This window comes from Budorcas taxicolor, chromosome 22, assembly GCF_023091745.1.
Source record: "Budorcas taxicolor isolate Tak-1 chromosome 22, Takin1.1, whole genome shotgun sequence".
NCBI classification, from domain to species: domain Eukaryota; kingdom Metazoa; phylum Chordata; class Mammalia; order Artiodactyla; family Bovidae; genus Budorcas; species Budorcas taxicolor.
Window position 1 is genome coordinate 43507083 of NC_068931.1, and position 23459 is coordinate 43530541.

The following is a 23459-nucleotide window of genomic DNA, read 5'->3' on the forward strand; positions in this document are numbered from 1 at the left end:
TTCTCACGCCTCGCCCCGCCCCAGCGCGCTGACGTCAGCCGCACAGCGGCGTGCCCTCGGCCCCGGCCCCGCCTCCGGAGCGTCTCCAGTCAGGACCGGAGGCGGGGCTGAGGGGTACACGTTATCAGGAGGGGGCGGGGCCGGGTCGGGGGCGCGCCGAGGCGCTGCACCTGTTGGTGCGCCCAGCCTACGCTGCTGAGGCCCCGTGGAGTGGACCTTTCCCTCAGGCAGAGGCTATCTTCGACCCTTCGGACGCCTCTCTCGGTAGGTCCCTCGTCACATACTTTTTCTTGAGCGTCTGTTCTGCGGGGCCTTGTCAGTGGCGGTGCCGTCAGATACCCGGCCGACAGCAGGTGAAGCGGCGCGGCCGTCAGGCTCCCCCAGTGAGGGGAACTTGTGCGCCCGGGCGAGGTAGGCCCATGGGGCCTGAGGGGAAGAAACGAGGGAAGAGGCGTGAGAGACTGTGGCGGGTCAAGTCGTGAGGGCCCTGCTTCGGGGAGCGGGGACGCGGGCGCGTTCTTTCCCGGATGGAAAGGCCAGTCTCCATGCGAGTTGCGAGGGGCCTCTCGGGATTCCTCTCCAGTCGGTGCCGGGGCCTAAGACCTCGTTTGGAGTCGAGGCCGGAACCTGAGGATTCCTCTCCAGTGCTGACATGGATCTTGGGGTACTTCTGGAGTCTCCACAGGGGAGTCAGTCCTCGTCTCGAGTGGGGACATGCACGTCCGCTTTCCTCCCGAGCTGTAGCAGCAGTGTCAGGCTTCCCGTCGCGTTGATACAGGGATCTGTGGCTTTCCCACGAGGCTTTCCCACAGGGCTGTCACACGTGCCACCGTGGTGTGAGTCGATACTCGGCGTGAAAGTCGAGGCAGTGCAGGGAAATCAGGTTCCTCTGGAGTGGACTGAGACATTTGGGGGACTTTTGGAATGGTGGCACGACCCCTTGAGTTCCTCTCGACTTTCTTGTTGAGAGCGCCTCCTCTTGAGATGCGTCGGGAGCACCGGGAATCCTTTCCCGATGAAGCAGGGAATGGAACCCTCATCTCGAGCTACGAGGCGGAAACGGGGCTCCTCTTGATGTTGGCGGGACGCTCGGTGTTCCTCTCGAGTGGAGACGGGTATGTCAGGGAACTTCTTGAGTTGCAGCAAGGGTGTGAAGGACCCTTTCGAAGCTAAATTCAGGCTTGAGTCTCGCCGCCTGGCCGCGGCCCCGGAGGCTGGGTCGTTTCTTCACGGAGAGAATTCAGAGGCTGCGGGGCGGGGGCAGGGTGGCCGTCCCAAGTTTCTCCCCGCGAGTCGGTAACGTGGACGGGACGGCGGGGAAAAGGGGTAGCTAACGGACGGGACTCGGGGAACTCCTCTGGATCTTCATGTCGCCGCCTCGTCAGGGGGCAGCGAGTTTTGTTCGTCGTTTGGTCTTTCGGGTCTGTCTTAGTGGCCGGCGCAGGACGGACAGTGCCCGGATGCTGTGGTGATTCTGTTGTAACGAGGGCTTAACTAGCAGAAGGTTACTTTCCCACATGGAGGTTCCCGCCCTTGTCTGTCTCCTCAAGGACCCCGTGGTCACAGGATGTAGGGTCTCCTGTCACATGGCCCGCAGCCTCTTCTCTGCTCATTCTGCCTGCTCTAACATTGATTGCCCCCTTCAAGGAGTCTGGACCCTTAGAATCTCTTAAGGGTCGAAGGTCCACCTTCTGAAGCTGCTTCAAGGCGAGTCGGGGCTTGTCCAGACCACCTTGGTGTCAGAGGTAGGAGTCTCCGGGACACGGATGGAGGGCAGGGAGTAGGAGGCTGCAGCTCAGTCCAGGTGATGTTGGTTGTCTCCATCTTCATGTGGACCAGGTTGAAATCCCTGGCATACCGTCACCTGCAGGTGAAACTTGTAATCTGGAAAAAACAAACTTAACAAGCAGGTTTAGAAGGCAGGGGCCAAAATTCAGCAAAAGTACTGTTGGGAACAGAGGTTCAAATAGAGGTAGGAACCAGGAGTATGTATTAACAGTACCCCTCTGACTGGTCCATATGGAGTCTGCGCTGTGGTTACCCTTTCCAAAATTGTGTAGCTGTTGAGCCTGCTTTATATACCTTTTGGATCTCTTCTTCCACCTGGCCAGTGGTGATGATGTAGGTGCAACGTGGTTTTATGGTTTGTTGCGAATACCCCTCCCTGCTCTGATAGGAGATAGCCCAAGGCCAGTCTTCTACGTTGGCTAGGGATTAAGGAAGATCCAACCAGTCCATCCTAAAGGAAATCAGTCTTGAATATTCATTGAAAGGACTGATGCTGAAGCTCAAACTCCAATACTTTGGCCACCTGATGCAAAGAGTTGACTCATTTGAAAAGGCCCTGATGCTGGGAAAGACTAAAGGCGGGAGAAGGGGACGACAGAGGATGAGATGGTTGGATGGCATCACCAACTCGACAGACATGAGTTTGGGTAAACTCCGGGCATTGGTGATGGACAGGGAGGCCTAGCGTGCTGCAGTCCATGAGGTCACAAAGAGTCAGACATGACTGAGCAACTGAACTGAACCGAAGGGCGGTTGAGAGTCTGGAGAGTACATTCCTCGTGCTCCTGGTTGGAGTAGATAGAGTAATTGCCTACTTATGAAGCCTTGTCTTGTGGCATGCAAAATCTCCCTGTGGGGCCACTAGCCGAACAGCAGTTACACTGCCTGCCAAGAGAGGCCAGCCGCACACTTGAGCCAGGGGCAGGTAATGGAGACATTATATACCGGTGTCCCCCCAAGGGCTAAAAAGGCAAATGTGCAGGATCCCATGGTTAATCATCTGTGTATGCATTGGTAGCCGCAGCTCAGAGGGGACTCACATGAATGGGACCCTGCAGCCTTCCTTTTGGGTTTCTGAGGTTAGGGTAAAACTAACCTGTCTTGGAGCACGTAGCCACATCTGGGTTCTGTTTACCTGAAGAAGCTGGCTCTGCCAGGTGAGGGTGGAATCTGCTGAGTATGTGCAGCTGGGGCCTTGATTTGCCTTGGATCCCCACCTCAAGCAACTGGGTCTTATCTGGGGGAAAGAGATTCCTATTCAAGCAAGGCAGTTATGTTACATTCTGTGAATGAAGGAGGTAGAGTGCCCCCTTTCCAGTTTCAAAAATGAGGGTAGGTTGTGTACTACCAGGATCCCAGATGCATACAATGGGTGCAATTCTGGTCCTATCTATCTCTGTTGAGATCACTTTAGGTGTCCCTCTTTTGCATTTGTATCTTTGAACAGACCTTCAACATATGGGTCATGTCCTATCCCTAAAGATGACTACCAGATCTTGAAGTCTTCAAAGTTTGATCCCTATGGGTTTTCAGAAAAGGCTGGGTACTTTTCCAGTCAAGTTAATGCAGAGATAACTGAGGACAGGTTAAAGCATGTCTAGTTGACCATGGAGAGAAGCCCTTTTATGGGTGGTTCCCAAAACTAGTCAGACTGATTGAGGATATAGAAAGAAGTGTTGGCTGAGGCTGAGTAGAAGATGGGTCACCCCAGGGCCTCATGAGGGTTGTTGTGGCAGATACAACAGTTAGTAAGATTTTCATTTTTTTCCTATGGTGAAGGATATTTGTACTACGGAGTTGCTCTTCCATCCCCCTTGTGTGGATACCCATAGAAGGGAGAGAAATATTAGGGTGAATAATGGTTTCGGGGTGGCAGCCGTGAGCTTCCAGTGAATAGTCTTTAACTTGACTTGAAATAAGTAAGAGAATAATAGCAAAAATGACAACTAGGAGTCCAACTCACCAACTCATTTTACTTACCTGCCAACAATGTCTGTCCTTTAAGTATATATATTCAACTTGTTGATTTGTACTTTTTAAAAAACTTTATATATTTATTTATGGCTTCTCTGGGTCTTTGTTGCTTTGCCTGGACCTTTTTAAAGTTGTGTTGAATGGGGCCTATTCTTTGTTACAGTGCGTGGGCTTCTCATTGCAGTGGCTTCTCTTGTTGTGGAACACAGGCTCTAGGCATGCGCACTTCAGTAGTTGTGGATTGCAGGCTCTACAGTGTGGGCTCAGTAGTTGTACCACACGGACATAATTGCTCCACAACTTGTGGAATCTTCCTTTACCATGTCTCATGCATTGACAGGAGGATTCTTATCAACTGTGCCACCAAGGAAGTCCCTACTTGTTGATTTTTAAATAGGAACCTCAGGCCTTCAGTGGGCTCACAGGTCCACTTGGGGGTGTCTTCCTTTTCATAGCCAGAGTCCTGTGTGGACTCAAGAGGAACCGGCTTGATTTGGAACAGGTGAGCGCACTTGTTGATCCCGTGTAATTTTACTGCCATAGCGGTGCTGAGAGTGTTCCCAGGTGGTACTAGTGGTAAAGAACCCACCTGCCAATGTAGGAGACATAAGAGACTCAGGTTCAATCTCTGAACTGAGGAGATCCCTTGGAGGAGGGGATGGCAACCCACTCCAGTATTCTTGCCTGAAGAATCCCCATGGACAGAGGAGCATGGTGGGCTACAGTCCATAGGGTTGCATAGAGTTGGACATGACTGAAGTGATTTAGCATGCACACATATAGAGGTGCTGAGAAGGACTTAGTAAGGGCCCTTCCACTTGGGCAGTAATTGATCAGAGGGAGACCCTTTTCTCCATGTTTTTAGGAGGACAAAATCACCCAGCTAAACCTGAAGGGAGTCAGTTTTTTTGACTGGGGGCCAGAAAAACCTGATTTCCGTATTCTGAAATTGCCTTTGGGGCTGTATTGTTCAGTCATTCAGTTGCGTCTTTGTGACCCCATGGACTGCAGCATGTCAGGCTTCCCTGTCCTTTACTATCTCCTAGAGTTTGCTCAAATTCATGTCATGGAGTCTGTGATGCCATCCAACCATCTCATCCTCTGTCATCCCCTTCTCCTCCCGCCCTCAATCCTTCCAGTATCATAGTCTTTTCCAATGAGTTGGCTCTTTGCATCAGGTGGCCAGAATATTAGAGCTTCAGCTTCAGAGTCAGTCCTTCTGGTGAATATTCAGGGTTGATTCCTGTAGGATTGACTGGTTGATGATCTTGTTGTCCAAGGGACTCTCAAGAGTCTTCTCCAGCACTACGGTTCAAAAGCATCAATCTTTGGCATTCAGCCATCTTTATAGTCCAACTCTCACATCCCTTCATGACTGCTGGGAAAACCGTAGCTTTGACTAGACGAACCTTTGCCAGCTCAGTAATGTCTCTGCTTTTTAATATGCTGTCTAAGTTTTTCATAGCATTTCTTCCAAGGAGTAAGCGTCTTTTAATTTCATGGCTGCAGTCACCATCTGCAGTAATTTTGGAGCCCAAGAAAATAAAGTCTGCCTCTGTTTCCACTGATTCCCCATCTATTTGCTATGAAGTGATGGGACTGGATGCCATGATCTTTGTTTTTTGAATGTCGAGTTTTGAGCCAGCTTTTTCACTCTCCTCTTTCCTTTCATCAAGAGGCTCTTTAGTTCCTCTTCACTTTCTGCCATAAGGGTGGTGTCATCTGCGTATCTGAGGTTATTGATATATCTTGCTACAATCTTGATTCCAGCTTGTGCTTCATCCAGTCTGGCATTTTGCATGGTATACTTTGCATATAAGTTAAACAAGCAGGGTGACAGTATACAGTGTTGACATACTCCATTCCCAATTTGAAACCAGTCTGTTGTTCCATGTCCAGGTCTAACTGTTGTTTCTTGACCTACATACAGATTTCTCATGAGGCAGGTAAAGTAGTCTGGTATTCCCATCTCTTTAAAAATTTCCCACAGTTTGTTGTGATCCACACAGTCATAGCCTCTGGCGTAGTCAATAAAGCAGAAGTAGATGTTTTTTCTGGGATTTTCTGGCTTTTTCTATGATCCAACTGATGTCGGCAATTTGCTCTCTGGTTCTTTTGCCTTTTCTAAATCCAGCTTGAACATCTGGAAATTCTCAGTTCATGTACTGTTGAAGCCTAGCTTGTAGAATTTTTCTTTTATTAATTTATTTTTGAAAGATAATTGCTTTACAGAATTTTGTTGTTTTCTGTCAAATCTCAACATGAATCAGTCATCAGTACACATATATCCCCTCCCCTTTGAACCTCCCTCCCATCTCCTGCCCCATTCCACTGTTCTAGATTGATACAGAGTCCCTGTTTGAGTTTCCTGAGCCATCCAGCAAATTCCCCTTTGCTATCTGTTTTACAAATGGTAATATAAGTTTCCATGTTAGTGTTTGCATACATTTTACCCTTTCCTCCCCTCTTGCCATGTCCATAAGTCTGTTCTCTCTGTTTCTCCATTGCTGCCCTGTAAGTTCTTCAGTATCATTCTTCTAGATTCCATATATGCGTTAGAATATGTTATTTATATTTCTCTTTCTGATTCACTTAACTCTGTATAATAGGTTCTAGGTTAATTCACCTCATTAGAACTGACTGACGTTCCTTTTTATGGCTGAGTAGTATTCCATTGTGTATATGTACCACAACTTCTTTATCTGTTCATCTGTCGATGGACATCTAGGTTGCTTCCATGTTCTAGCTATTGTAAACAGTGCTGCAAAGAACAATGGAATACATATATCTTTTTCCATTTTGGTTTTCTGAGGATATATGCCTAGGAGTGGGATTGCTGGGTCATATGGTGGTTTTATTCCTAGTTTTTAAAGGAATCTTCATACTCTGTTCCATAGTGGCTGTATCAGTTTACATTCCCACCCACAGTGCAAGAGCATTCCCTTTTCTCCACACCCTTTCCAGCATTTATTGTTGGTAGACGTTTTGATGATGGCCATTCTGACCAGTGTGAGGTGATATCTCATTGTAGTTTGATTTGCATTTCTCAAATAATGAGCAGTGTTGAGCATCTTTTCATGTGTTTGTTAGCCATCTGTATGTCTTCTTTGGAGAAATGTCTCTTTAAGCCTTTTTCCCATTTTTTGTTTGGGTTGTTTTTCTGGCTTTGAGTTGTATGAGCTGCTTGTATATTTTAGAAATTAATCCTTTGTCAGTTGTTTCATTTGCCATTATTTTCTCCCATTCTGAGGGCTGTCTTCACCTTGTTTATAGTTTCCTTTGCTGTGGAAAAGCTTTTAAGTTTAAGCAGGTTCCACTTGTTTACTTTTGTTTTTATTTCCATTACTCTTGGAGGTGGGTCATAGAGGATCTTGCTTTGATTTATGTCATCGAGTGTTATGCCTATGTTTTCCTCTAATAGTTTTATAGTTTCTAGCCTTACATTTAGGTATTTAATCCGTTTTGAGTTTATCTTTGCGTATGGTGTTAGGAAGTGTTCTAATTTCATTCTTTTACACGTAACTGTCCAGTTTTCTCAGCACCATTTATTGTCTTTGCTTCATTATATATTCTTGCCTCCTTTGTCAAAAATAAGGTACCCATAGGTGCATGGGTTTATTTCTGGGCTTTCTGTCTTGTTCCATTGGTCTATATTTCTGTTTTTGTTCCACTGCTGTACTGTCTTGATGACTGTAGCTTTGTAGTATAATCTGAAGTCAGGAAGGTTGATTCCTACAGCTCCGTTCTTCTTTCTCAAGACTGCTTTGGCTATTCAGGGTCTTTTGTGTTTCCATATGAATTGTGAATTTTTTGGTTGTAGTTCTGTGAAAAAATGTCACCTGTAATTTGATAGGGATCTCATTGAATCTCTAGATTGCATTTGGTAGTATAGTCATTTTCACAATATTGATTCTTCCTGCCCAGGAAGATGGACTGTCTCTCCATCTGTTTATGTCATCTTTGATTTCGTTCATTAGTGTCTTATAATTTTCTGTGTACATTTCTTTTGTCTCCTTAGGTAAGGTCATTCCTAGATATTTAATTCTTTTTTGTTGCAATGGTGAATGGGATTCCTCAATTTCTCTTTCTGATTTTTCATTGTTAGTATATAGAAATGCAAGTGATTTCTGTGTATTGGTTTTGTATCCTGCAACTTTGCTAAATTCACTGATTAGCTCTAGTAATTTTCTGATACTATCTTTAGGGTTTTCCATGTACAGTGTCATGTCATCTGCAAACAGTGAGAGCTTTACTTCTTCTTTTCTAATCTGGATTCCTTTTACCTCTTTTTCATCTCTGATCACTGTAGCTACGACTTCCAAAACTATGTTGAATAATAGTGGTAAAAGTGGACTCCCTTGTCTTGTTCCTAATCTTAGGGGGAATGCTTTCAGTTTTTCACCATTGAGAATAATGTTTGCTGTAGGCTTATCATATATGGGTTTTACTATGTTGAGGTAGATTCCATCTATGCCCATTTTTCTGAAGAGCTTTAATCATAAATGGATGGTGAATTTTGTTAAAGGCTTTTTCTGCACCTATTGAGATGATCATATGGTTTTTATCTTTCAATTTGTTAATATGGTGTATTACATTGATTGATTTGCATATATTGAAGAATCCTTGCATCCCTGGAATAAAGCCAACTTGATCATGGTGTATGAGCTTTTTGATGTGTTGCTGAATTCTGTTTGCTAAAATTTTGTGGAGGATTTTTGCATCTATGTTCATCAGTGTGATTTTGTCCTGTAGTTTTCTTTTTATGTGGTGTCTTTGTCTGGTTTTGGTATCAGGGTGATGATGACCTCATAGAATGAGTTTGGAAGGGTTCCTTCCTCTGAAATTTTTTGAAAGAGTTTTAGAAGGTTAGGCATTAGTTCTTCTCTAAATGTTTGATAGAATTCTCCTGTGAAGCCATCTGGTTCTGGGCTTTTGTTTTTTGGGAGATTTTTGATCACAGCTTCAATTTCAGTGCTTGTAATTGGGTTGTTAATAATTTCTATTTCTCCCTGATTCAGTATTGGAAGATTGAACTTTTCTAAGAATCTATCCATTTCTTCCAGGTTATCCATTTTATTGTCATATAGTTGTTCATAATAACCTCTTATAATCCTTTGTATTTCTTCCTTGTCTGTTGTAACCTCTCCTTTTTCATTTCTAATTTTGTTGATTTGATTCTTATCTCTCCTTGATGAGTCTGGCTAAAGGTTTGTCAATTTTATCTTCTCAAAGAACCAGCTTTTAGTTTTATTAATCTTTACTATAGTTTTTTTCATTTCTTTTTCATTTTTTTCTGCTTGGATCTTTTTATGATTTCTTTCCTTCTACTAATTTTGGGGTTTTATTGTTCTTCTTTTTTCAGTTGTTTTAGGTGTAAAGTTAGGTTGTCTATTTGATGTTTTTCTTGTTTCTTGAGGTAGGATTGTATTGCTCTAAACTTCGTCTTAGAACTGCTTTTGCTGCATCCCATAGGTTTTGACTTTGACTGTGTGGATCACAATAAACTGTGGAAAATTCTGAAAGAGATGGGAATACCAGGCCACCTGACCTGCCTCTTGAGAAATCTGTATGCAGGTCAGGAAGGAACAGTTAGAACTGGACATGGAACAACAGACTGGTTCCAAATAGGAAAAGGAGTACATCAAGGCTGTATATTGTCACCCTGCTTATTTAACTTCTATGCAGAGTACATCATGAGAAACGCTGGACTGGAAGGAACACAAGCTGGAATCAAGATTGCCGGCAGAAATATCAATCACCTCAGATATGCAGATGACACCACCCTTATGGCAGAAAGTGAAGAGGAACTCAAAAGCCTCTTGATGAAAGTGAAAGAGGAGAGTGAAAAAGTTCACTTAAAGCTCAACATTCAGAAAATGAAGATCATGGCAACCGGTCCCATCACTTCATGGGAAATAGATGGGGAAACAGTGTCAGACTTTATTTTTGGGGCTCCAAAATCACTGCAGATGGTGACTGCAGCCATGAAATTAAAAGACGCTTACTCCTTGGAAGGAAAGTTATGACCAACCTAGATAGTATATTCAAAAGCACAGACATTACTTTGCCGACTAAGGTCCGTCTAGTCAAGGCTATGATTTTTCCTGTGGTCATGAATGGATGTGAGAGTTGGACTGTGAAGAAAGCTGAGCGCCAAAGAATTGATGCTTTTGAACTGTGGTGTTGGAGAAGACTCTTGAGAGTCCCTTGGACTGCAAGGAGATCCAACCAGTCCATTCTGAAGGAGATCAACCCTGGGTTTTGTTTGGAAGGAATGATGCTAAAGCTGAAACTCCAGTACTTTGGCCACCTCACGTGCAGACTTGACTCATTGGAAAAGACTCTGATGCTGGGAGGGATTGGGGGCAGGAGGAGAAGGGGAAGACAGAGGATGAGATGGCTGGATGGCATCACTGACTCGATGGACATGAGTCTGAGTGAACTCTGGGAGTTGGTGATGGACAGGGAGACCTGGCGTACTGCGATTCATGGGGTCGCAAAGAATTGGAGACGACTGAGCGACTGAACTGAACTGAACTTTCCCAGGCTTCAGGGTTGAATTCTTTCTTCCTTTTGGTTTCTGCCCTCCTAAGGTCAGTCCAATGGTTTGTGTAAGCTTCTTTATAGGGTGAGATTTGTGCTGAGTTTTTGTTTGTTGGTTTTTCCTCTGAATGAGGTGGTAATCCTGTTTGCTGATGATTGGATTTGTATTTTTGGTTTGTTGGCTGTTTAGATGAGGCATCCTGCACAGGGTGCTACTGGTGGTTGGGTGATGCCAGGTTTCCTTTGTGTGAGTTCTATTTGATACTCCCTAGGATTAGTTCTCTGGTAGGCTAGGGTCTTGGAGTCAGTACTCCCACTCCAAAGACTTAGGGCTTGATCTCTGGTCAGGAACGAAGATTCCACAAGTGGTTATGGCATTAAGTGAGATTAAAACAAATATCCAAAAATGAGAAACCAAAGATGAACCCCAGACAAACGGCTAAAATCAGGCAGATAATAATGCAAATAATGGAATATACACATATACACCCATGAGCAAAGTGAAAACAGTCCAACAAAAAAAAAGTACAGTAGATTGACCCAGCAAACAAAGGAAAAAAAAATTACATTTACCAGTTAAGAACAAAACTGAAGCCAAACTGGAAAACAAAACTAAAGCAAAGTGCCATGTGGGGAATAAAGCAATGAAAACAAAACCAACAAATGTGTTGAGAGGAAAGGAAAGAAAGAAAAAAAAAGAATAGATATGCAAAGTTAAATACAGGTAGATAAAGAAGATTTATATATATTAAAGATTAACTGCAAGGGGAAAAGAACAGTAGGAAAGGCAAGCAAAGGAATAAATGTAGAAAAAATATAATAGGTTTTAAAACATTAAAAATTAAAATTACAAAAACGAGAAAAAAAAAAAAACCGGAAGAAAGAAAAAAGGAAAACTCCACAGAACTGCAAAAGCCCAATGTAGAGGCAGAGGTTTGTAGCAACATTAAAAAGTGTGACTGAATAGATATGCAAAGTTAAATAGAGATAGATAAAGAAGATTTAGATACATTAAAGATTAACTGCAAGAGGGAAAGAACAGTAGGAAAAGCAAACAAAGGAATAAATGTAGAAAAAATAATAGGTTTAAAAAATTAAAATTAAGAAAAGAAAAGGAAAGCTCCACAGAACCGCAAAAGCCCAGTGTAGAGGTGGAGGTTTATAACGGCAATAAAAAATGTGACTGAGAAAAAAAAAAACAAGCTCAAAAGCTTAATTAGATTTCACAGTGCCAATAAAATTGACAACTTAACAGGGGGAGGCGGAATCCAAAAGTATTTATAAAGCAAGTCGAGGCATAACAATAATAAATGTTTTTCTGGAGTCACTGCTGTCAGAGTCCTTTCCCTTGCTTGGAGTCATAGTCCACTTCACCACCCTAGGATGCCCTCCAACACTGTGCTGATCTCTGGAGTTGCTATGGGGACAGCTCAGATTCTAATCTGGTCCTACTCCTGTGTGTTATTGCCTCCAATGTCCACAGCTATCAGAACTAGTGCGTTTTCTTTTGTGGGAGCTCTCAATGACTTCTTATATATTCCGTAGACACAGAGTCTGCCTAGTTGATCCTGTGGATTTGATCTGCAGCTTGTATAGCTGGTGGGAAGGTTTTGGGTTTTCTTCCTTAGCCACACTGTCCCTGGGTTTCAATTGTGGTTTTATTTTCACTTCTGCATGTGGGTCGTCCACTGGGGTTTGCTCCTGAGGCTGCCCTGGATGACTTGGGTTTGCCCCTGTGAGGGCCAGGTGTGGCGGTGGTGCAGCTGCTTGGGTTACAGGGGTTCTGGCAGCACCAGGTACTCAGGGGAGTTGGCAGTTAGGGCAGCAGGAAATATAGTGCTCTAGAAGGGTATGGCAACCAGTATTGGCCGATAGGTTCCAGTATTCCTGCCTGGAGAGCCCACCTCCCTGACTGAGAAGCCTGGCAGGCCACAGTCTGCAGGGTGGCAAAGAGTCGGACAAAGTGACCCTGTGCACAAAGTGACCCTGTGCACATAGATGCAAGACACTTTTTTGCCTGTGGCAGCTCTGCTCCAGTGAGAGTTGAGCATGAAGGTGGCGCAGCTGCTTGGCTTTCACGGACCCTGGCAGTGCCAAGTGTGCAGGGGCATGGACTGCCTCCACCGCAGGAGTTATGAGAATGTTTTTTCGAGCCTCTTGTAGCTGGGGATCAGAAGGCCTTTCTCTGTAGCTCCACCCACTCAGACACTTACAGGACTCCGTTGCCTGGGGTCCTTCTCTGTTGTTCAGGGCGTCAGGCACATAGAGGGGCCCCCCTGACTGGAGTCTACTCTGTACTTCAGTGCCTCAAGGGTTTGATGAGCCAGCCTCTCTATTGTTCAGCTGCTGATTCTGGCACGTGGGAAGAGAAAGGCTATGGTGATGGCTCCACCGCCTTGCTTCCATGGCTGCCCGGCCTCCCTCCGCAGGCATCTCCCTCCCCAGTCTCCTCCCTCACATCCCGTTGATCCATCTCTCCGCAGTCAACAGCAGCCCTCGCCCTGGGATTGCTCCACAATCCCCAAACTCCAGCTCCCAGCCACTGCACCCTCTAAGAGACCTATATCCCTCTCTGGGGTATGTATGGCTGTGGCAAGAACTGTCTGATTCTCATTCTATTTAGGCTGCCACAGATCAGCTGTTTCACTGTCAGACTTAAATGTTTCTTCTCTGACTCAGACAATTGCCCCGATGTGGGGATCAGACCCCTGCTTCAGTTCCCCTACTGCCGAGGGCAGGTCCAGTCCTACTGACACTCCTGTTTTCCCCCTAGTTCCTTCATCCTACCAAGTTTTGCATGGTTCTATATATTCTTTTCCACTCATCAGGTACTCTTCTATGCTCTGAGCTGGTGTTCTGCATGCAATTCTGTGTCTGATGGTGTATTCTTGATGTATCCGTGGAGAGAGATGTACTCCATGTCCACCTACTCCTTCTTGTTCTCCTTATTTCTGATATAATAGTGTTTAGTTTATTTCTAATATCATAGTGTTATGATCAGAAAAGATGCTTGATATGATTTCACTTTTCTTAAATTTATGAAGGCATGCCTTTTGGCCCAGCATGTGATCTCTCCTGGAGAATGTTCTGTGTGCACTTGAAAAGAATGTGTAGTCTGCTGCTTTTGGATGGAATGCTCTCTAAATATCAGTGAAGTTCATCTGGTCTAAAGTGTCATTTAAGGCCCATGTTTCGCTATTAGTTTTCTGTCTGGATCTGTCTACTGATGAAAGTGGGGTATTAGTTTTTTGAGGAACCTCCACACTGCTCTCCATAGTGGCTGGACCAATTTACTTTCCTACCAACAGTATAAGAGAGTTTGCTTTTCCCCGCAGCCTCTCTAGCATTTATTATTTGTAGACTTTAAAAACTATTTGTTTTTGGCTGCCTTGGGTTGCTGCATGCAGGCTTTCTTTAGTTGCATTGAGCAGGGACTACAATCTAGTCTTGGTGCATGGGTTTCCTATTGCCTTGGGTTCTTTTGTAGAGCATAGACTCTAGGGCATGTGCTGACTTCCGTAGTTGGGGCACACTGACTTAGTTGTCCCACAGCATGTGGAGTCATCCCAGACCAGAGATCAACCCCATGTCCTCTGCATTGGCAGGCAGATTCTTAACCTCTGGACTGCCAGGAAATTCCTGTAGACTTTTGATGACCATTATGACCAGTGTGACGTGGTTTGATCATTGTTCTTTTGATTTGGATTCTTATAATAATTAGTGATGATGAGCATCTTTTCATGTGCCTATTGGCCATCTGCTGTATGTATTCTTTGGAGAAATGTCTATTTACATCTTTTGCTCATATTTTTAAAAACAACTTTTTATTTTTGTATTGAACTACAGCAGTTAGGGGCTTCCCTGGTGGCTCAGTGGTAGAGAATCTGTCTTTTATGCAGGAGATGTGAGGTCAATCCCTGGGTTGGGAAGATCCCTTGGAGGAGGGGGGGCAACCCACTCCAGTATTCTTGCCTGGGAAACCCCATGGATAGAGGAGCCTGGGGGGCTACAGTCCATAGGGTCAAAGAGTTGCTGAAGCAACTGAGCATGCACAGTCAGCTAACAATTTTGTTAGCCAATTAACAGTGTTGTTATAGTTTTAGGTGGAGTGCAAAGGGACTCAGCCATACATATACGTGTATTCATTCTCCCCTAATCGCCTCCTTCTGCTCATTTTTTTGATTGGGTTGTTTGTTTTTGTGTTATTGAATTGTATGGGCTGTTTGTATGTTTTGGAAATTAAACCCTTCTTAAGGTTTCCTTGTTAAGAAATTTGCATCATTTGCAAATACTTTCTGCCAGTCCATAGATTTTTTTCATTTTGTTTATGGTTTCCTTTGCTGTGCAAGAGTTGAAGGGGATGACAGAGGATGAGATGGCTGGATGGCATCACTGACTCGATGGACATGAGTCTGAGTGAACTCCGGGAGTTGGTGATGGACAGAGAGGCCTCGCGTGCTGCGATTCATGGGGTCGCAAAGAGTCGGACACGACTGAGCGACTGAACTGAAGGAAACATCAGTTAATTTATGTCAGAGAATGTTTTGCCTATGTTCTCTTTCAGATGTTTTATGTTGCCATGTCTTACATTTAAGTCTTTAAGCCATTTTGAGTTTGTGTGTGGTGTGTTCTAACTTCATTAACTTGCACGTGACTGTCCAACTTCAGCACCACTTGCTGAAGAAACTGTCTTTTTCCCATTGAATATTCTGGTCTACTTTGTCCAAAATTAATTGACCATAGGTATGTGGGTTTATTTCTAGGCTCTCTATTCTGTTCCATTAATCCATAGGTCTGTTTTTGCCAGTACCACACTATTTCAATTTTTGTAGCTTTGTGGTATTGTCTCATGTCTGGGAAGGTTATATCTCCTGTTTTGTTCTTTTTCTTCTGGATTGCTTTAGCAATTCTGGATCTGTTATGGTTCCATATAAATTTAAGGATTATTCGTTCTAGTTCTGTGAAGAATGTCATGGGTAGTTTAATAGGGATTGCATTAAATCTGTAAATTGCTTTGGGTAATATGGCTGTTTTACCAGTATTTATTATTCCAATCCAGGAGCATGGGATAGCTTTCCCTTTCTTTGAATCATCTTAAGTTTCCATTACCAATTTTTTTAGTAGTATTTTTTTTATTGTACTTCATTTAGAATGTCTTAGTTACTATACAGCAAAGTGATTCAGGCATATATATGTATATATTCTTTTCCATTATGGTTTATCATAGGATATTGAATATAGTTCTGTGTGCTATATAGTAGATTGAGTAATAGTTCTGTGTGGTATATAGCAGGACCTTGTTTATTCATCCTATATATAAAAGCTTACATCTGCTAATCCCAACTTCCCACTCCTCTTCTTCCTCAACCCCCTCCCCCTTGGCAACCACCAGTCTGTTCTCTATGTCCGTGATTCTTTTTCTGTCTCATAGATGGGTTCACTTGTGTCATATTTTAGATTCTACATCTAAGTGATGTTATATGGTATTTGTCTTTTCTTTCTGTATAATAACCTGTAGTTGGATCTGGGTTGTTGCAAATGGAATTATTTCATTCTTTTTATGGCTGAGTAGTATCCCATTGTGTATATGTGCCACATCTTCTTTATCCATTCATCTGTTGATAGACATCTAGGTTGTTTCTATGTCTTGGCTGTTGTGAACAGTGCTGCTATAAACACAGGGGTTCATGTATCTTTTTTAATTACAGTTTTGTCCAGATATATGCCCAGGCTTCCCTGGTGGCTCAGAGGTAGAGAGTCTGCCTGACAATGCAGGAGAGACAGATTTGATCCCTGGGTCGAGAATATCCTGTGGAGAAGGAAATGGCAACCCATTTCAGTCTTCTTGCCTGGTAAATCCCATGGACAGAGGAGCCTGGCGGGCTACACTGCATGGGGTTGCAAAAGAGTCAGCCATGACTTTGTGACTAAACAACAACAACCAGATACGTGCTCAGGTGTATGGTAATTCTATTTTCAGTTTTCTGAGAAACTTCCATACTGTTTTCCATAGTGACTGCACCAACTGACATTCACATCAACAGTGTACAAGGGTTCCCTTTTCTCTACACCCTCTCCAGCATTTACTTGTAGACTTTTTACTGACCATTCTGACCAGTGTGAGATGGTATCTTATTTTAGTTTTGATTTATATTTCTCTAATAATTAGCGATGTTGAGCATCTTTTCATGTGCATATTGGCCATCTGTATTTCTTGTTTGGAGAAATGTCTGTCTAGGTCTTCTGATCATTTTTGGATATGGTCATTTGCTTTTTTTGTTGTTGAGTTGTATGAGCTGTTTGTATATTTTGGAAAGTAAGCCCTTGTTGGTTGCATCATTTGCAAATATTTTCTCCCATTCTAAAGGTTGTCTTTTCCTTTTGTTTATGGTTTTCTTTGAGCAAGTTTTTAAGTTTGATTAGGTCCCATTTGTTTTATTTTTGTTTTTATTTCTATTGCCTTGGAAGACTAACCTAAAAAAAACTTGGGTACAATTTATGTCAGAGAATGTTTTGAAGACCTTCATTTCTAGGATTTTTATGGTGTCATGTCTTATATTTAGGTCTTTAGGCCATTCTGAGTTTATTTTTGTGTGTGATGTGAAGGTGTGTTCTGACTTCATTGATCTACTTGCAGCTGTCCAACTTTCCCAATACCACTTGCTCAAGAGACTTTCCCCTTTTTGTATTCTTGCCTTCTGATTGACCATAGGTGTCTGAGATTTTTTCCTGGGCTCTCTATTCTGTCCCATTGATTCCTGTGCCTGTTTTTGTTCCAATACCATACTTTAAAAAATAAAATTTAAAATTAATTTGACTATGCTGGGTCTTCATTACTGTTCATGGGCTTTCTCTAGTTGCAGTGGCTTCTCTTGTTGCAGAGCACAGGCTCTAGAGCGTGTGGGGTTGGTTGCCACACAGCATGTGGCATCTTACCAGGCCAAGGTTTGAACCTGTTTCCCCTGCACTGGCAGATGGATTTTTAACCACTGGACCATTAGGGAACTCCTCAAATTTTTTATTACTCTAGTTTTGTAGTATTGTCTGAAGTATGGGAGGGTTATGCCTCCTTCTTTCTTCTTTTTCTTCAAGATTGCTTTAGCAATTCTGGGTCTTTTATGGTTCCATATACATTCTAAGATTATTTATTCTAGTTCTGTGAAGAACGTCATAATTTAACAGGAATTGAATTAAATCTGTAGATTGTCCCAACATTCTTATTTGAAGCCCCAACTTCCAATTGACTGTATTTGTAGATAATGCAGTATCTTTCACGAATATACATGCAGAAATTCTCAACAAAATACTGGCAAACCAAAGTCAGCATCATATTTGAAGGATTCTACACCATGACCAAGAGGGATTTATCTCAGAATATCAGGATGATTCAACATAAGAAAATTAGTCAATGTAATACATCAAGTTAATAGAATGATGTTTTAAAATTACATGATATTCTCAATTGACAGCAAAGGCATTTGACAAAAATACAACACTGTTTCATGAGAGAAAGCACTTGGAGTACTAGGGAAGGTAACTTTCTCAACATAATAAAGGGCACTTGTGAAAAACTCACAGCTAACTTCTTACTCAGTGTTAAGAGACCGAAATTGTTTCCTCTAAGATCAAGAATAGGATCAAAAATGCCCACTTTCACCATTACAATTTAATATCATACTGGAAGTTCTAGCCACATCACGTAGACAAGAAGAAGAAATATTAGGCATCTGTATGGGAAAGGAAGAAGTAAAGGTATCTCTATATACATATGATGGGATTATAATTAATAGAAAATCATAATCATTAAAGGTTGCTAGAACTAATAAGTTCAGCAAAGTTGAGGATACAAAATAGGAAGTGAAAGTGAGTCTCTCATTCTCACTGCTTATAAAAATAATTTTCTTGGAGATTTTTTTGGTGTGTGTATGTCTATATGGTTTACATATATTTACAAGCATATAAAGTATACTTTAATGTGAATGAAATTGTAGTTTATACACTTTGCTTTTTTGATTAACATATGCTTTTTGTATGTTAAAAGCCTATAGTTCCACCCCAGTTCTTTAATTAGCTTCCTGATATTCTGTGGGAACAGTGTAAGAGTTTCTAACCAAGGATCAGTTAGACTGCTCCAAATTTATTTGTATTTTAGATGCTACAGTGAATATTATCAATATGTGTATATACACACACACATACCTGCCAATACATATTCAGAGGATAATTTCCCAGCAGGGAGTGCTTAATAAACATTAAAAAAAAAATGTTACATGTGTTTGAGGGGGTAGGAACCCTAAGACTGCTTACGTAGAGCTTTGTTGCACAGTGTGCCCACAGGGTGGCAGGAGAGGTCTATTAATCTTGACAACTGTGCATCATGCATTTCAAAAAACTGTTCACAGGCTGGTCTGGATATTGTTTCCTCCTAAATGGTGTTACTGTTGTTAATTTGTAACAGTGTTAATTATTTTTGTAAGTTGAAACTGATATAATATTTTCAGTCGGTGGTTCTAACCTATGCTGCAGTTTCTGGTAATGTGCCCCAAGTAAAGGAATCTAAAGACACAGTATTAATATCCTCTATGTGACAACCAATAAAAGAATGAATTGCAACATCAGTCTCTAAAAATGCAAGTTTTATGAATGACGATAGCAAAACATTTAGACTATTCCTAATCACCATGTTACTTTGCTGTTGTTCATTTGCTGTCGTGTCCGACTCATTGAGATTCCATTGACTGCAGCAAGCCAGGCTTCCCTGTCCTTCATTATCTCCCAGAGTTTGCTCAAACTCATGTCCATTAAGTTGATGATACTATCCAACCATCTCATCCTGTATCATTCACTTCTCCTCCTGCCTTCCGTCTTTCCCAGCATCAGCGTCTTTTCCACTACTTTACTTTGTAGTGATCAAATATTTTTCTAAAAGTTTTAGCCACAATAGTGCGTAGAAATCATAAAGTCCCTAGATTTTTCCTAGTTGTGTCTTCTTGAGAGAAAACTGATGATTGTTTTGGACACCAGTCCCCTTGGTCATGAGGCATCTTTGCAATGCCAGAAAACATAAGGGAAATGGATAGAATTTAAAGTGCCCAGAAGCAGAAATACAGAGCAGAACTTAGGCTATTTATGGGAGAGACTTAGTTCAGGTTGTATGTAAGGGTTGGAAAGAGGAATTAATTACATAGAAATATATATCACAGAAAGTAAAGAGTCACAGAGGTATACTCTGTTTTAATAAAATATGAGGATATCTTGGTTGTGTTGGAGTTCAGGATAGTTCTGACTCTGGTTAGAGAACTTGTCCCTGGATCCCAATAATATTCCTGCATAGGATCTTGGAAGATCCAGATGCTGATGTCAGCAGCTAGAACTCTGGCCTCCTGCCCTCCTATTCTGACTGCATGGCAGATTGAGGAGTCCCTGTAAATCAGATCTTCATGATCACTGTATCTGAGGATCAATTAAACATCAGAGCCTAGTGAAGAATATCCATCACAGTGGGAAAGGAACACCTCCAAATGTTCTTCAAGACTCCTTACCTGTTGGAAGATTGATTTTCTCCCTAATTTTTTAGTTTACAAATCTGTTCTGGCACAGCAGTTTTTAAACTTATTTATTTTTAGCTGCAGACTCTTGTAGCAGTGGTATTTCAACATGGAATCTCAATATATAGAATATGAATAAAATAGCAAAAAAGAATAGGACGACTGGTTGAAAAGTCTCCTGATTTACCGCACAGGTGATTCCTGAAAACGGCAAGGTTTCCTGGAACTCGACCAGGTGGCTCTGCATGATGACAACAGATGGAGCCCCACCCACCCCTGGGCCAAGCCTCTCACAGGTTCATGATGCCCTCGGAGTCACCCTTGACTCACTGAACAAGCAGTTATCTGGAGCTCACTGTTGGCCAAGTATAGGGACCTATTCTGGGCACACAGAAATGAGCCAGGTCTGGGTCCCACCTCAGAGCTCAGGTGAGTGCAGGATGCCTTTCCAAACTCCAGAGCACTGTGACCACCTCCACCGCTCGTCAGCCCTGCCTGTTCCTAGGCCTAACCCCAGAGATGCCAATTCAAAAGCTAAAAGAGGGGTGAAACCTAGATACCTGCTTCCTTATGGGTAATCTGGTGGGAGAGACAGAAACACAAACAGGTGTGGTACTTATAAAACACTGTGCTGAGAGTACGAGAGAGGTATCAGGAGGAGCCACAGGATGGTGAGGGGGCGCTGAGCACCCCAAGCCACAGCCAAACAAAGCTTTGGAGGGATGTGGCAGGCTGATGGGATGGCATTCTGAGGGGCCATCTAGGACTGAGCCAGGTCAGCAGGGATGGTCACAGCAGTTTTAACCACAGGCATGTACTCTGTCTTCATTAATTCCCACTAGGCCAAAAGGACATTTTTTTTTTTTTTTAAGTAGTGGTGCTTCCATGTCAAGAATGATGACACTGATGTTCAGGAGGTTAGCAATTTGCAAAAGGGGAGCCAGGACTGGGAACCCAGGTTTGTTCCTCTTCAAATGCATGCCTTCAGCTGCAGCTGTTAAATCAAATTGGCTCTTAAAGCATGTGGAAGATGGAATGGATTAAAACAATCTGAAAGAGGTAAATCCCTAAGGATTCAGTAACTGGCTGGATGTAGGGTCGGGGAGTACTCCAGCTTGGTGCACCTGGGTGATGCCAGGGTCCTGGCCATTGACTCCTGGAAGAAGAATCTGCTTAGGGTTGGAGATGTATGACCATGATATGTTTGAGGTAGGACCTAGATGGGTAGGAGTGAGGTGGAGAGAAAGGTGAGAAGTCAGTGGAAACCAGGATACTCAGTGAGTCACTTGGGGAGCAGGTGTAGAGGGAGAAGAACAGAGAGGCAAAAGGTGTGTGCAGGGGAAATGGGAAGGACCAGAACAGAGGATGCAGAGGGAGCAGAGTTCTGGGAGAGAGAGACCAGTAGTTCTCTTGCAGCACAGAGGCCCATGGGGAGGGCAACAGAACAGCACCTGTCACACTGGAAGCACAATGATGACTGATGAGAGCTTTCGAGAGCCTGTTCCAGTGGGGTAAAACTGCCAAGATGCTGCATGGTGGGGCTGTGGTGGGGCCAGGGGTCTCTATTCCTAACAGGCTCCCAGGTGATAAAGCTGATGCTGCTCCTGGACCAGACTTGGTGGAACAGAACAAGAGAAAGGGTGGTGTTTGACCGAAAATGGTGGTAGTGGTATAGGACTTGAAGCAGGGCCGTGCCTTTCATCTGTTGTTCAACAGTCAACGATTTATCATGCGTCTGTTGGGTTTCTGACTCGGGAATTGCCAAGGATGATGGTAACCTAGTTCCTGTGGTCTTAACACATGGTGGGAAGTCGTGGAGGGGAGTACGTTTAAGTAGTGATGGAGCCACTGAGGTGCTGGGACCTGACAGCTGTGTGTGAGGTGGCTTTGAAAGTGAGGCAGGTGCAGGTACAGTGAGCCAGGAGGCCACCCTCTACAGACTCCCACCCTCAGGTCCCACCTCCACCACTAAGTTGTATCTCTGCCCAGATGTTTCCTGGTTTGTTGCTGTTTAGTCGCTCAGTTGTGTCTGACTCTTTGCAGCATGCCAGGCTTCCCTGTCTTTCTCTGTCTCCCAGAGTTTGCTAAAAGTCATGTTCATGGTTAGGGTCTCAGTTTCCCTAGATTCTCACTACAATGTCTTCTGTCACCATCCAGCCTGATTTCTTTAGCCTCATGCTCAATACATATTTGTGGGAAATGCTAATTTTAAAAGATGATGCTTTTTAAAGCCAAATGACAGCCCTGAGCTCAGAGCCTCGTGCAGGGCATGTTTCACAGCTGGCCTGGCCACAGCAGCCAGTCACTGCGCATGGCTGTGAGGGACTCCTGCAAACCTGGTGCCATCTCAGCTCAGCTCTCAGCTTGTGATCACTGGATGTGGTTTTGCACCTCCATGAACCCCAGTCTGCTCACCAATGAAACAGGGAACAGCGCTGCTGTGGGAAGATCACCCTGAGCATCCAGCTACAGGTGGTGAAGGTGGAGTGTGTGGAGTGTGGAGATGGTGGGCTGGGATCTCCTAGCCCAGGTCTTCGGGCTGCTTCCCCACTTTCCCAGCTTCACTGACTAGTCACAGAGGTAGGCCCGGGGCGGCTACTCCATGTGCGTGCTGCACTGGGTATTCCCTTGTGCCCAGTAGCAGAGGGTCACCCTGTTCTCAAACTAGCATCTTGCTTCTTTGCACTTGAACTGTATTTGTTGGTAGTTGGGGGGTAAATAAAAATCTAAAACGAAGAAATTATTTTTTCCCCAGTGTAAAAGGAATCTCTCCTTACCCTTTTCTTAGAGCATTTACTCTAGAATCCTTATAGGTTGTCTTTTTGAGATGTATGTAAACATTTTTAAAGGCCAAATAGGCCTTTAGCTAGTTGAACAACCTAGGAATGTTTTCTTCTCAGGGATCTGGATAACAAAGGAGTCATCCTTTTGAAATGTCAGCATAAGTTCCAGGGAGCACCAGGCTTCCAATTGCAACCCCACCTTCTATGGGAATGAGAAATGTTATCTCTCCTTTGGGTGAAGACAAGTAGCGAACCCAAGGGGCCGCCCCAGTGGCCGGGTGAATTTAGGATGCGCTCTGACAAGTAGTGCTGTCAGTTCTCATACTTGAGAGCAGGTCGCGAGGGTCTCAGCAACGTGGCTACATACAGCGTTGGATTTCTTGGAGTCTTCAAATCCCGAGGCGGAGGGGCTGTGAGGAGTCTCACGTTCTGATTTAAGGCCTTTCTACGACTTCTGCTTCCTTCCTCCTCCACTCGGTGGAGAGGCTTGTCGGGCTGGCAGGACCCAGTTACGCCTCCTTTCCCACCGTAGGAACCTGCCTGGCTGGAAGGGGCTTTCGGAGAATCTGGACCATCTGACCTATAGGAATGAACCCTGCCCACATCAGAAGGTGGCGCTCGGCGCCCACCGCCCACACGGCTGCGGTCCCCTCCCCTCGGCGGAGCCACGGGACTGCTGCTCACGTGATGTGCGGGCTCAGCGCCGAGTCCCGCCCCGCCCACCGCGTGCTCACGCTCCGCCCCCGAACAGAGCAGAGCATCCCGGGGCCTTGGCGCATCCCTGCCTGCGCTCTGCGGTGCGATGAGGGTCTGGAGCTCAGAG

The 23459-nt window shown here is 43.9% G+C and overlaps 1 protein-coding gene across 1 annotated transcript in view; it reads left to right on the forward strand.

Annotated features, from left to right (window-relative positions):
* The first annotated feature begins 210 nt into the window (after positions 1-210).
* Positions 211-23459, forward strand: part of PRELID3A (PRELI domain containing 3A) — a 40569-nt gene continuing 17320 nt past the window's right edge. Inside the window, exon 1 of the mRNA XM_052660246.1 lies at positions 211-264. The gene's annotated coding sequence lies outside the window, so the exon portion shown is untranslated. The remainder of the gene's footprint in view (positions 265-23459) is intronic.